A 14,525-nucleotide genomic window follows, 5' to 3' on the forward strand; every position below is an offset into this window, starting at 1 on the left:
CTTACATTAGCCGTTTGCCTTTGTCCCGGTGTAACCGACGATCGCGAGTGACCGGCGGACATCGGGTCCGCCGGTCACTCGCACGGGGGGGGGGGTCTAGAGCCTCACAGGCTAGCGACGTAGACCTACGTCACTTTGCCTGTCAGAGGCTGACTGCCGACGTAAATCGTCATTAGGCAGTCGGCAAGTGGTTAAGATAAAGTAAATAAAACAACAATATAAACACACATCCAGTATACCAAAACCCCATAAACCAAAACCAGTGCATCTAATGAGTGAAGGTGCTAGCAGTGAACAAACTACCTAAGCAAAGGAATAACTACATACAGTCAATGCCAGGGTCATGCACGGGAGATCAGCCAGAGGGAGCAAGACAGGACAGGGAGACCGGAATAGAAACAAGCAGGCAACTGGAGGATCAGCATCAGCTAAATAGATCAGGATCACATTGGCAAAGAAAGAGCTTAATATCCTCCCAGCAATCAGCATCAGGGGATGACTATGTAGCAATCTCCTAGGTAGGTGCTAGAAGAGAGTATAGGTTTTAGGTCTTTCTGCTTACCAGGAAGATTTGCCAGGTAAATTTATAGTGCTTTCTGGCTACCAGGGAGTAGGATCCATTGGTAGGGTCTGCTCATGGTGCTCAAGTGCAGCTCAGCTTGTATGAATGTTTCGCACTGGTCCAATAGGGAGGCATATTGGGTAGTGGGAGGAAACCTGACAAATGAATGGACAGGCATTGTTACAGTCCTGGTGACTGGCAGAGGGAAGTGCCTCGGTGCATGCTGGGGGACTGTATAAATGCCAAAGGCACATGTGCTCAGGGTCTTCGGCTGGAGAGCAGGGTCCTGGAGGGAGGGGCGGCTGCCCCTCCTCTGTAGAAGCTACCATGCGACCTCGGGTAGTCGACCAGAGGGCCTGAAAGCCAGATAGAAGCTGAACCCAGATGTCCTACAGAGCTGACTACAAGGGAGACACTGGAAAAGATCTGATCCTGCCTACAGTGAGTACAGAGCTGTGTCATGGGGCCTATCCTGTGAGGGCCACCCCTTCTGATAGAAGAGTCAGTGGATGGGTGTCAGACAAGGGAATGCTAGAGAGTTTCCTGAAGATAATGTAGTTGCATCAAGGCTGCTAGAGAGAGCAAGAGGACTTAAATTCCTCCATACAAGTGGCAGTATGGTCAAAGCATTGGGACTGCTTCCACAAGTAACCTGGTGAGGCCAAGTGAGAGTTGTCCTTATCTACTGGGAATAGTTCAGTTGGAGTATCCCACTATTCCCTTCTCCCATCCAAATTCCAAAATAAATATAAAAAAAACAAATACCCTGAACTGTTTATTGAGTAACGAGCAAAACGGGAGTAAGGAGAGATATGTGAAAGCAACTGTCTGCAAGTAATCAGAGGAGGCCTAAGAAGTCAACACACAGCAAGCCCTATGGGGACAGTGCCACAGCTAATTATTAGGAGCTGCTGGCTGCTGAGAGACACCTGCTGGTGGATGACAGAACTACAACCTACAGGTCTGGGAGCCACAGTGCCACCAACAGGTGAAGGTGAACCTATTCCTGGCATTCTGTATGTACAGTATGGACTCTGCACAGTAGCACTTCTCTTGTGCTGTATACCGGGTGTAATTCTCAGTATCTGTTCTTATTCTGTATGTATGGGCTCTATATATATATATATCTATATATATACATAGGGCTCTCTACTCTCTCTATTAAAGTGGTTGTAAAGTCAGAAAGTTTTTGTATCTTAATAGATTCTATGCATTAAGAAACCTTCTGTGTGTAGCAGCCCCCCTCAGCTCCCCTAATCCCTGAGCCCATCTTTATCCAGCGATGTTGCAGGACTCCCTTACTCATTGGCTGATACAGCAGTGTGGGGCAATCGGCTCCCGCTGCTGTCAATCAAAGTCAGTCAGCCAATCAGGAGAGGGGGCAGGACTGGGTCATGGCTCAGTGTCTGAATGGACACACAGAGCCGTGACTTGGTTCAAGTGCCCCCATAGCAAGCTGCTTGCTGTGGGGATACTCAACAGAAGGGAGGGGCCAGGAGAGCAGAAGGGGGACCAGAGAAAAGGATGATTACTCTGTGCACAACCACTACACAGAGCAGGTAAGTATAACATGTTTGTTACTTTTTTAAAATGAGACTTTACAATAACTTTAAGTGAAAATTTGTTCGTGTCTTACCATCCACAATATGATTAAAGTAGAGCAAAACCCTTCAATGCTCGCCTCCCCTGCAGCATGCAGTGATGCAACTTTTGCAAACTCCCTCCCTGGGGCTAACATCTTCTCCCTGGCTTCTACATGGTATGGGGTCTTCAGCCACCTTGATTTGCCAGGCCGGAATGACGTAGCTCCCATGCATGCGCACAGAAGTTCATCCTTTCCTGCACCAAGAATGTACACTGAGCTGAGCAGGCACAGGTAAGTGTATACTGTATGTTAAGGCATCTTGCGGGGAGCAAGGACTTTATTGCAAAAGAAGGAGGAGGGTCATTAGCACTGAGCACCATCCAGCTAGAATCAGTTGTAACACTGAGGACAGCTCAGAACGATATTTCTTTATTGCAGAAGAGACATAGGGGTCAATTTATATACAGTAAAAAACAAATTCTGTGCAAATGGCTCAAGAATTCACATAGTCATCTCGAATAATCACTGTAATGTGTGTATCATGTTTATTTACTATGGTCATAAGCGCCATCTAGTGGCCATAATATAGTGTTTTCCAATGGCAAGAGGAATGCATAGAAGAGGAGGGGGGTCACCCTCTGCATTCCCCTTGCCATTGCTTGTCTGCGGGAAGTTCACACAGCTGGCACAAGCTGCATGTCAGGACGATGTAACTCTCCTGTTCCATGGCCGCTGCTGGTCCATTGCCGCTGCTGGGAGCTGCACTCCCTGTGTCAGAGACTCAATACCCTGCACAGGCGCTGTTAGGAATGCTTCCTGAGCACACTGATGTGCTGTCATGAGTCTCCTAAAGGGTTAACCTAGAGCAGACTAATTGCTGTAATTGGCAAACAGGCTGCCTTATTTAAACAGCCCAGCAGCACTGCACTTTGCTGTGTTGTCTTCAAGCTCTCCTGTATCCTGTGCCTGTTATATCTGCTGTTCCTGTTTACCTGACCCGGCTTGTCTTTGGATTCTGATTACCTGCTGCCCGCCCTGATCTTGGCTTGTCCTGACTATCCTCCTGTCTCGTCCTGATCTGTTTACCTGCTACCGGCTATTGGTCCTGGATCTGTTCCTGGCTCTCCCAGGGAATCCGGGGGGCCGCGACCTGGTGTTAGCAAGCAGCCAAATCCATCCCCACCTTCTGGGGCCCTGGTGAAGACTGGCTTACACTTAGACTCCGCGCCTCTGGTGAACCTGTGCCACGCCAGTTACCCGGTAAGCCACTCCTCTTACGTCAGGCTCTGCCACGTTACCCCGTGACAGTACAACACAGCCATGACTGAGCCTGCTAGAGGAGCCTCTCCTATGGATGACATCTGCCAGCACCTTGCGGCCCTTACCCAAGCCGTTAAGTCCCTGCAAGAGGGCTATACCCAGCTGGAGGGGCGTGTTCAGTCCCTGACCCCCTCCACGGACCCTACAGTTTCTGCTGCTTCCATGGCTCCCTCCGGTCCGACCGTGGTGATGCTGCCTCCTGAGCCAAGGGTCCCTACGCCGGAAAGGTTTTCTGGGGATCGGAGCAAGTTTAGAGCCTTCCGCAATGCCTGCGAGCTGTACTTCTCCCTGCAACCCCGAACCTTCTCCTTGGAAGCAACCAAAGTGGGGTTCATCATATCCCTGCTTCAAGGTGAACCTCAGTCCTGGGCTCACCGCCTGCTTGAAGAGCGCAATGACCAGCTGGACTCCATGACGACTTTCTTTAACGCAATGGCGCAGTTATACGAAGACCCGCAGCGCACTGCTACCGCAGAAACCACGCTTACTTCACTTCAACAGGGCCGTAGAGCCGTAGAGGATTACGTCACTGACTTCAGGCATTGGAGTACGGACACTCACTGGAACGACGCAGCCTTGCGACATCAGTTCCGCCTGGGTCTTTCAGAAAACTTGAAAGATGAACTGGCCCGAGTGGGTATACCCGAGACCTTGGAGGCATTAATCACCCTGGCCATACAGATAGACCGCCGGCTCCGTGAACGTAGAGCAGAGAGGTCCATGCAGCAGACCCGCCCAGTCTGGATGTTGCCACAGGTTCCTAATCCCGTCCACACCTTCTCCTCTGGTGCCCGTTCCAGCAACACTGCTCCGCTTATTTCTGAATCGGATACGTCGGAGCCGATGCAACTTGGGCTTATGCGTCCTTCCTTATCAACAGAAGAACGCTCACGACGATGTCAGAACAACCTGTGCCTGTACTGCGGAGAGGCCGGACACTTTGTACGCTCATGCCCAGCAAAGATGCGTAAGCGTCTTTCTATATCCCCCTCAAGTTATCCAGTCTCTGTCAACAATACCACTCACCTGGCTCTCTCTATCTCATTTCAGCTCCCAGAAGGCCCGATCCCGGTCACCGCTATTATTGATTCCGGGGCATGCAGCTGCTTCATTGATCTTACCTTTGCTGCCCATCAACGCATCCCACTTCGACCCAAGTCGCAGGGACTCTCCATCTTCCTAGCAGATGGGTCCCACATCAAGTCTGGGCCAGTTACCCAAGAAACCCCTCCATTGCCTGTGGCCACTCTCGAAGGGCACAAGGAGTTGTTATGCCTGGATGCCATCTCTTCTCCCTTGTTTCCCGTTATTCTGGGGTTACCCTGGTTGCAGGCGCACAACCCGCAGATTAATTGGACTTCTGGAGACGTCAAGTTCCAGTCCCCTTACTGCCAGAATCATTGCCTGCCAGTACGCCATAGTGCTCCTAGCACCCTACTCTGTATGGACGCTGATAAGGAGATACGTTCCTCTGTCCCAGTATCTTATCACGAATACTTGGATGTCTTCAGTAAACAGGGGGCTGAGACCTTACCCCCCCACCGCCCCTATGATTGTCCAATTGAATTGCTTCCGGGGGCCGAGATCCCTTTCGGACGTATCTTTCCTTTATCGGAACGAGAATTGGGTACCCTTAAAGACTATGTGACGGAGAATCTAGAGAAGGGATTCATCCGACCCTCTACTTCTCCGGCAGGAGCTGGGATCTTTTTTGTGGAGAAAAAAGACCATTCACTTCGGCCATGTGTGGACTACCGTGAGTTAAATAAAATTACGGTCAAAAACCGGTACCCCCTACCCTTGATTCCTGAACTTTTCCAGAGACTAAGAACCGCCTCTGTATTCACCAAACTGGACCTACGGGGAGCCTACAATTTGGTCCGTATTAGGGAGGGGGATGAATGGAAGACAGCATTCCGCACCCGATTCGGGCATTATGAATATCTGGTGATGCCTTTCGGGCTCTGCAATGCCCCGGCCACCTTCCAGCACTTCGTCAACGACATCTTCAGAGACTATCTGGACATCTTTGTTATTGTCTACCTGGACGATATCTTGGTCTTCTCTTCCTCCCTGGCCCAGCACCGAGAACACGTTAAAAAGGTACTCCACCGACTCCGGCTACACAGGCTCTACGCAAAACCCGAGAAATGCGAATTTGAACAGCAGAGTATCCAATTCCTCGGGTTAATAATCTCCTCTGAAGGGGTCAAAATGGACCCTCAGAAGGTCTCCGCCATCCTGGATTGGCCCGCACCGGTGGATAAAAAGGGGATTCAGCGTTTCATAGGATTCGCAAATTTCTACAGGAAATTTATCAAGGGGTTCTCTTCCATCATCGCCCCTATTACCCTGCTCACCAAACAAGGTACCCGCTTCCACTGGTCTCCCGAGGCGCAAGTCGCATTTACAGCCCTGAAGGAGCTGTTTACTTCTGCTCCTATCCTCAGCCACCCGGATCCCGCCCTGCCTTACATCCTTGAAGTTGACGCCTCGGAAATCGCAGTAGGAGCAGTCATCTCCCAGCGTCAAGGTCTCAAGGACCTGATTCATCCGGTAGCTTTCTTCTCCCGTAAGCTTTCTCCTGCGGAGAGGAACTATGATGTAGGGGATCGGGAGCTCCTTGCCATCAAGACCGCCCGCCCTACACGGATCATAAGAACCTGGAGTATTTGAGGACGGCCAAACGCCTGAGACCTCGCCAAGCAAGGTGGGCACTTTTTTTTTCCAGATTTACGTTCCATATAACATACCGACCGGGTTCCAAGAATACGAAACCCGATGCTCTCTCTCGAATGTACGACAGTTCTAAAGAAACCATTGTACCTGACACCATCTTAACCCAAGGTAACTTTCTGCTATTACAGTCTGACCTTCTTACCGCTCTGAGACAAGCCACAGTAAATGCTCCCCATCCTGCTGGAACTATACTGGTACCCAGAAATGGACTGCTATGGAGAGGGGATCAAATTTTCGTTCCAGAAAGTGCTCGTGTGTCCATCCTAGGACTGTGTCATGACCACCCGATGGCTGGTCACTTCGGGATCCATAAGACCCTGGATCTTGTGCAGCGCACGTTCTGGTGGCCCGACTTGGAGAAGTGTTGTAAACAATATGTTTCCTCCTGTACTGTTTGCACACGAAGCAAGGCAACCCGAAATAAGGCATGGGGCCTGCTCAGACCACTACCAGTCCCTGACAGACCATGGAAGATGATTGCCATGGATTTCATTGTGGAACTTCCTCCATCAGACGGTTATTCTGCAATCTTCGTGGTAGTAGACCGTCTGTCGAAAATGGCTCACTTCATACCACTAAGAGGTACACCCTCCGCGCTTGAGACGGCACAGGTCTTCATCAGAGAAATTGTAAGACTTCACGGGGTCCCAATGAACATTGTGTCGGATAGAGGTGTCCAATTTACTTCTCGCTTCTGGAGAGCGTTATGTGATTCACTGAAAATCAAGCTGTCAATGTCCTCCGCATACCATCCCCAGACTAACGGGCAGACTGAGAGGACCAACCAGACCCTCGAGCAATATATCCGATGCTTCACCACCTTTGTTCAAGATAACTGGGTCTCGCTACTTCCATCAGCAGAGTTCGCATACAATAACGCCAAACACTCGGCTACAGGTCAGTCCCCATTCTATGCCAACTACGGGTTTCACCCATCTTTCTTGCCCTGCTTTATTCCTGAATCTACAGTGCCAGCAGTCCGGGATATCTTGGAGTTCCTTAAGGAGAACAACAAAATCTTACAGGATGCCATGACCAAGGCTCAGACCTCCAATAAAGAGTTCTTTGACAAAAGAAGGAGAGGTGAGTTGGTTCTCCAGCCCGGCAACCTGGTATGGTTAGCCACCACCAATCTCCGATTGGCATGCACTTCCAAAAAACTGGCACCCAAGTTTATTGGCCCATTCCCTGTGAGGAGAAAATTAAATGAGGTATCTTACGAATTGACGCTTCCCGATTCCCTCAAGATCCATCCAGTCTTCCATGTTTCACTCTTGAAACCTGCAGTACCTGACTCCTTTCCTGGTAGAAGTTCAGAACCACCTGCTCCTGTCACAATCAACGGGGACGAAGAATTTGAGGTGGAGGCCATCCTAGACTGCAGAAGGCAGAGGAACCAGCTACAATACCTGGTTAAGTGGAGGGGCTACGGCCCCGAAGAAAATTCCTGGGAACCGGTACAGAATTTCCATGCCCAGGACTTAATCCGGAATTTCTTCCGCAACCATCCCCACAAAAGGAACCTTTTGGGCACCCGGAGGTTGCCCTTAAGGGGGGGGCAATGTCAGAGACTCAATACCCTGCGCAGGCGCTGTTAGGAATGCTTCCTGAGCACACTGATGTGCTGTCATGAGTCTCCTAAAGGGTTAACCTAGAGCAGACTAATTGCTGTAATTGGCAAACAGGCTGCCTTATTTAAACAGCCCAGCAGCACTGCACTTTGCTGTGTTGTCTTCAAGCTCTCCTGTATCCTGTGCCTGTTATATCTGCTGTTCCTGTTTACCTGACCCGGCTTGTCTTTGGATTCTGATTACCTGCTGCCCGCCCTGATCTTGGCTTGTCCTGACTATTCTCCTGTCTCGTCCTGATCTGTTTACCTGCTACCGGCTATTGGTCCTGGATCTGTTCCTAGCTCTCCCAGGGAATCCGGGGGGCCGCAACCTGGTGTTAGCAAGCAGCCAAATCCATCCCCACCTTCTGGGGCCCTGGTGAAGACCGGCTTACACTTAGACTCCGCGCCTCTGGTGAACCTGTGCCACGCCAGTTACCCGGTAAGCCACTCCTCTTACGTCAGGCTCTGCCACGTTACCCCGTGACACCCTGTCTGACTGTTCACTTGCAGTGTGATCGATATAGACCCAGCCCCTGGGTGGAGACCAAACCTGTTTTAAGTCTGCGAAAAGCTGAGCGTCATGTTTGTGATAGTGTTTGCAACAAGCTCCCCGTTTACCTGCCTTGACATTTAACTTTGCCCGATCTCTGCCCTGCCCGCTAGTTTTTGGATTTCCTTGTTATTGACCTTGGATTGGACTTTGGACTACTCTCTGAACTTAGCCTGTGTTTTTTACCATAAATTTGACCCTGATTGCTCTATGAACATTGCCTGCCCTGAACCCAGAGTGGTACTGGATCACTCTGCCTGTCTGCCAACCACAAGTACCTGTTTGCTGTGCTTAGCTTGTGCCTGCCTCAGTCTGGTAGCCAAGCACTATAGCATTGCGTATAAGCAGTGTTGGTAGTAACTGCGTTTATGTAAACGGCGTTACTTAACGCAGTTACTTTTGAGGGTAACGAGTAATCTAACTGACTACTCGTTCTCTCATTGTAACGCCGCTGCCGGTACTTTCGGCTGCGTTTCCGCAATTACATCTACCGCCACTAGATGGCAGTAGATGTAATTGTAATTCCTCCTCTCAAGGAGCCCCGACGTCCCGCACGCCAGATATAGTTCTATGTGCTGCCTGAAGGCTGGATTTCCTGTCACCTCCCCTCCACCAATCGCAGTAGGACTGCATACCGATCGAGGCATCTAATTGGTGGAGGATCTTGTCTTTACCCCGGCAATCAGGAAGTGCGGTGGAGTGGAAATGCTAGAGGGTCTTACGGCCATAGGACAGCTCGTGATGCCTGGGAACAGGTTTGAAACTAGGGGGGGGCATCTGGGGGTCTCATCCAATCCTCTCCTCCTGCCACTCCCCCAGCGCCAGATCTCCATCACATCACATCACATCACAAGTCTATTGACATGGGATGGAGGAGGAGGGAACATGGGATGGAGAACATGGGATTGCAGAGGAGGGGGCATGGTGATGAGGAGGAGGGAACATGGGATGGAGGAGGAGGGAACATGGGATGGAGAACATGGGATTGCAGAGGAGGGGGGCATGGTGAGGAGGAGGAGGGAACATGGGATGAAGGAGGAAGAGGACATGGGATGGAGAACATGGGATTGCAGAGGAGGGGGGCATGGTGAGGAGGAGGAGGGAACATGGGATGAAGGAGGAAGAGGACATGGGATGGAGAACATGGGATTGCAGAGGAGGGGGGCATGGTGAGGAGGAGGAGGGAACATGGGATGAAGGAGGAAGAGGACATGGGATGGAGAACATGGGATTGCAGAGGAGGGGGGCATGGTGAGGAGGAGGAGGGAACAGCAGGAAGTCCACCACCAGTCCACCACCGCACACAGCCAGCCCAGAAGAGAAGAGACAGACGCAGACAGACAGGCCTGGAGGAGGACGGAGCCAGATGGACCCGGACTACAGTGTGCCAGTGCCTGGGCAGGCCACACCACCACAGCAGGTACCAAAAAACAAAAACCTCACAGTCACAGGCTCAGTCACAGTCAGCAGTCAGGACTCAGACCCCCACCACCATCAGTGTGCCACACCGCCACCACCAGTGTGTCACACTACCACCACCACCAGTGTGCCACACCACCACAACCAGTGTGCCAAACTGCCACCACCACCACCAGTGTGCCACACCACCAGCCAGCCACTCCAGGCAGCAGGTACCAAAAAAACAAAAAAAAAATACAGTTACTCACACAGTCAGGAGGACTCAGACCCCCACAGTGTGCCACACCGCCACCACTATTAAAGATCAATAATTGCATTATAAAATGGTAAAAAAAAGTCGCAGTTACTTTGCTGAGTAACTAATTACTTTTTCAATGTGGTAACTGAGTCAGTAACTCAATTACTTTTTGGGAGAAGTAATTTGTAACTGTAACTAATTACTTTTTTAAAGTAAGATGAGCAACACTGCGTATAAGACCTGGGGGCAACCGAGTACCGGAAAGTCTTCTTGCCGTATAGGAAAGGGGATGCTAAAGGTGAAGAACACAGAGCCAGCTATAGTGCCTGACCATCTATGCCAGGGGCAGGCGTGACTAGAGATGGGTAGGCGTGACTAGAGATGGGTAGGCCTGGAAAACAGGGTTTTGTTTTTTTAAAGCTGTTTTATGTTTTGTTTTTTTCTTGAAAAATTGGGGAAAAAAAACGAAAGACATGTGGAATATGTTCATTTGCAATGATAAATAAAATATCAGTGACATGGTATTCAAACTATATAACATGAAGACCTTAATAAAAGATTTCTGAGACTTTATGTAAAGTCTTTAAATTATTGAAAGTTCTATCAACTGAAGACAAGTAAATTGTGGAATACAATTCAAGTAGCACTGTACTTCTAAATGCAGTTCTCAAACAAGAGAATAATGCATTTCTGCCACTAGGGGCACTGTATGGAAAAGGCTTCAGTTTAGTTTGCTTGTGAGCTCCATCTTGTACCTCCTACAGTTGGGTGATTGATGGGATATAGTAGATGATAGTTTCTATCCTCTCAGGCCTTAATTGACAAGTAAGAGGGTACATTGGTCTGACAAATTAGTTGATCTTCATAACTTTTAAATGATTCCTATTAATGTTCTCCACCATCACAGCATAGTGTTTATCTATAGTCTGCTCAGTAAATTGTTTTTTTTTTCTCAACTCGTTAAAATGATGAGACCAAGATCTAGAGTTTCGACAGTGCAATTTCTGCTGAGAGCAAAGTTGCAATTTATTTAACCACTTGCCGTCTGCTCACTCGAGCTCTACTGCGCCAAAGTGGTTCGTTATCGTCTGGCGACGTAGACCTACGTCGCCAGACACTCCCCTTTCTCGGCGGCGCGTGCGCGCCGCCGGATGCTCGCTACCGCTGTATTCAGTCACAGCGGGAGTCGGGCCAGGGAAGGAGCGGTGGCGATCGCCGCTGCTCTTCCCCGATCGTCGGGGAATCGAGTGTGGAGATCCGCCCGGTTGTGTAAACAAAGCCGGCGGATCTCCTAAGTGACAGGCAGGGTCAGATTGCAGGGTTCAGCATAGCTGAACCTGCGATCTGTCCCTGTGTCACTCAGTCACCTCCCCCCCACACACGTTAGTAAGCACCAGGCATACATTAACCCCTCCCTCTCCAATAAAATTAACCCCTTCCCTGCCAGTGTCATTTTTACAGTAACAGTGCTTATATATAGCACTGATTACTGCAGTAATGTCACTGGTACCCCCAAAAGTGTCAAAAATGTCAGTCAAGGGTCCGATCTGTCCGCCGCAATGTCGCAGTCCCGCAAAAAAAATCGCAGATCGCCGCCATTACTCGTTAAAAAAAAAAACACCAAAAATAACAGAAATCTTTCCCTTAGTTTGTAAACGCAATAACTTTTGCGCAAACCAATCAAAATACGCTTATTGTGATTTTATTACCAAACATAGGTAGCAGAAAACAAATTGGCCAAAAATTTAAAAAAAATTTGATTTTTACATTTTTTTGGGGGGAATTTCATATAAAAAAAATGTTAAAAATATTGTTATTTTTTTCAAAATTTACGCTCTTTTTTTTGTTTATAGCGCAAAAAGTAAAAAATTGCACAGGTGATCAAATACCAACAAAAGAAAGCTCTGTTTGTGGGGAAAAAAGGACGTAAATTTCGTTTGGGTACGGCGTCCTACGACCGCGCAATTGTCAGTTAAAGTCGCACAGTGCCGAATCGCAAAAAGTGGCCCAGACGTAAGACAGCAAAATCCTCCAGTGGTAAACATTATTTTCCAAAAGCTACAAAGAGGACAAAACACATCCCGGCATGCCAGAGGAGCCCAAAAAATATTAAAAATACTTTATGGAATGAAATGATGAGGACAAAAATGAAAGTGCGAGTAACATTTCCCTCCAGAGCTCTTATTCCAGAAACACTCTTTCTGCTGCTTCTGGATGATCACAAAGTGTTTCTTCTGCAGCAGCATCTTCAAGTAAGGAAGTGTTACAAACCACGGCCTCCCAAAAATACTGAATCTTTGTGTGTGAGCACGGAGAGACGAGGGGACTTTACTTTTTTTTTTTAATTATTCATTTCTTTTTTTTGCTTTAATTTTTTTTTTAATAACTTTTATTGCTTTCAGAAGAAATGTAAACATCCTTGTGACAGCATAGGCATATGACAGATAATCTTTATGGAGGGATCTGGGGTCCATAAGACCCCAAATCTCTCCTCTGCCCTTAAAAGCATAAAAAGCACCAAGATCAGTGTTTTTGAATGCTTTCGAATTTTTTAAAATGGCGCCGTTAACATCCGAGTAAACTGGAAGTGATGTCAGGTCATAGCTTCCAGGTTACCATAGCAAAGACGTTCCTTTGGGGTGTCCCCTCCCACTGCTAGTAAAAGCTATCCAGTGGCTAGTTAGCCACTTGGATTGCTTTTATAAAAGACCCGACCGTGGCTTCAAAAAACGGTACCAGGATGATGCAGGAACCTGCGATTTACCCACATTGTGGGTGCAGTGCAGTGAACCTGTGACTTAGCTGTACTTTGCCATAGGCTTCTATTATATCCTGCAGGTGTGGTGCTCTTTCTGAAAGCACACCAAAACTCCTACATTCACCTCCTGCAGCAGCTCTGGAGACCCCTAGCAGGGATAAGAAGCAGAGTGTAGTTGGTATCACTGCTCTTGGGGCAGGGGCCAGTGCAACAGAGGAAGCATAAACTTATGCGGCTCCTGCTCCCTCCACGCCCTGTGTGCTCCCTCCACTACTGATGCCAACTCAGATACACCTTTACAAGTAGTCCATCTGCACTGCCCTCTGATGTTCTGGGTTCGCGGATTGGCAAGCCCAGGTTGTGATCTACCAGTCACCTGGCCGCAATTGATTGGTAGATTGCAATCAGTGAGTTGCAGACCCCCGTACTATACCGTAAGCATGTCTCCAGCCACTGGGCAGCAGGGTAGGAGAAAAAAATTTTTTAATCAAGAAATAGGAATAAGCCCCCGTTTACACCGGTGCGAATTGTCATGAGATTTGACAGGTCCAAATCACATGACAAAATAGTATCGATATTCCCATCGCACACTTTTCTGGATAAGACTTTAGGAGTGGCGGGTGCTGCAGCAACAACCAGCTGGGCCTGGAGACAACACAGATCAAATGCACATATTCGCCAGCACGCCACGGATCGTCAATTACCTCCAAAACTTTATTGAAGAATGATCACATCACAGAAGACGTAGTGCAACATTTCAGAGCCGCGCAGGACCCCTTCGTCAGGCACATTTTGAAGCCGTGCAGGACCCCTTCGTCAGGCACATTTCAGGGCTGTGCAGGACCCCTTCGTCAGGTACATTTGGAAGCCGCGCAGGACCCCTTCATCAGGCACATTTGGGAAGCCGTGCAGAACCCCTTCGTCAGGCACATTTCAGGGCTGTGCAGGACCCCTTCATCAGGTACATTTCAAAGCCATGCAGGACACCTTCTTCAGGCACATTTTGAAGCCACGCAGGACCCCTTCTTCAGGCACATTTTGAAGCTGCGCAGGACCCCTTCCTCAGGCACATTTCAGGGCTGTGCAGGACCCCTTCGTCAGGTACATTTCGAAGCCGCGCAGGACCCCTTCATCAGGCACATTTCGGAAGCCGTGCAGAACCCCTTCGTCAGGCACATTTCAGGGCTGTGCAGGACCCCTTTGTCAGGTACATTTTGGAGCCGTGCAGAACCCCTTCGTCAGGCACATTTCAGGGCTGTGCAGGACCCCTTTGTCAGGTACATTTCGGAGCCACGCAGTAACCCTTCATCAGGTACATTTCACATGCCTGTTGAAGGGGTCCTGTGCGGGTCGGAAACGTTGCACTACATCTTCTATGATGTGATCATTCTTCAAGAAATATCTGGACTTAATTGATGATCCGTGGTGTGCTGGCGAATATGTGCATCAAATCACATGACAAGTAACACCCTATTGTCGACAATGGAACTGTTCAAATCAGTGCGAAGCCGACTTTGCGGTGTCACACCGATTTGAAAAAAGGTTCCTGTACTATTCTTTGCAATTTCAGAAGCGACTTGCATAGACGTCTGTGCATTAGGTCGCACAGATGTCAGCCAAGTCGCACCTGAAGTTGCACTAACCTGTGGCTTTGAAATCGTGCAATTTCAAGTGAAGTTGCACAGTTTCATAGTCGGATTCAGTGTGAACGGGGTTTAGAGTGCGTTATTTCAAAGACCGCA

The sequence above is a fragment of the Pelophylax lessonae genome (genome assembly GCF_965119305.1).
Source record: "Pelophylax lessonae genome assembly, chromosome: 5".
Classification (NCBI taxonomy): Eukaryota; Metazoa; Chordata; class Amphibia; order Anura; family Ranidae; genus Pelophylax; species Pelophylax lessonae.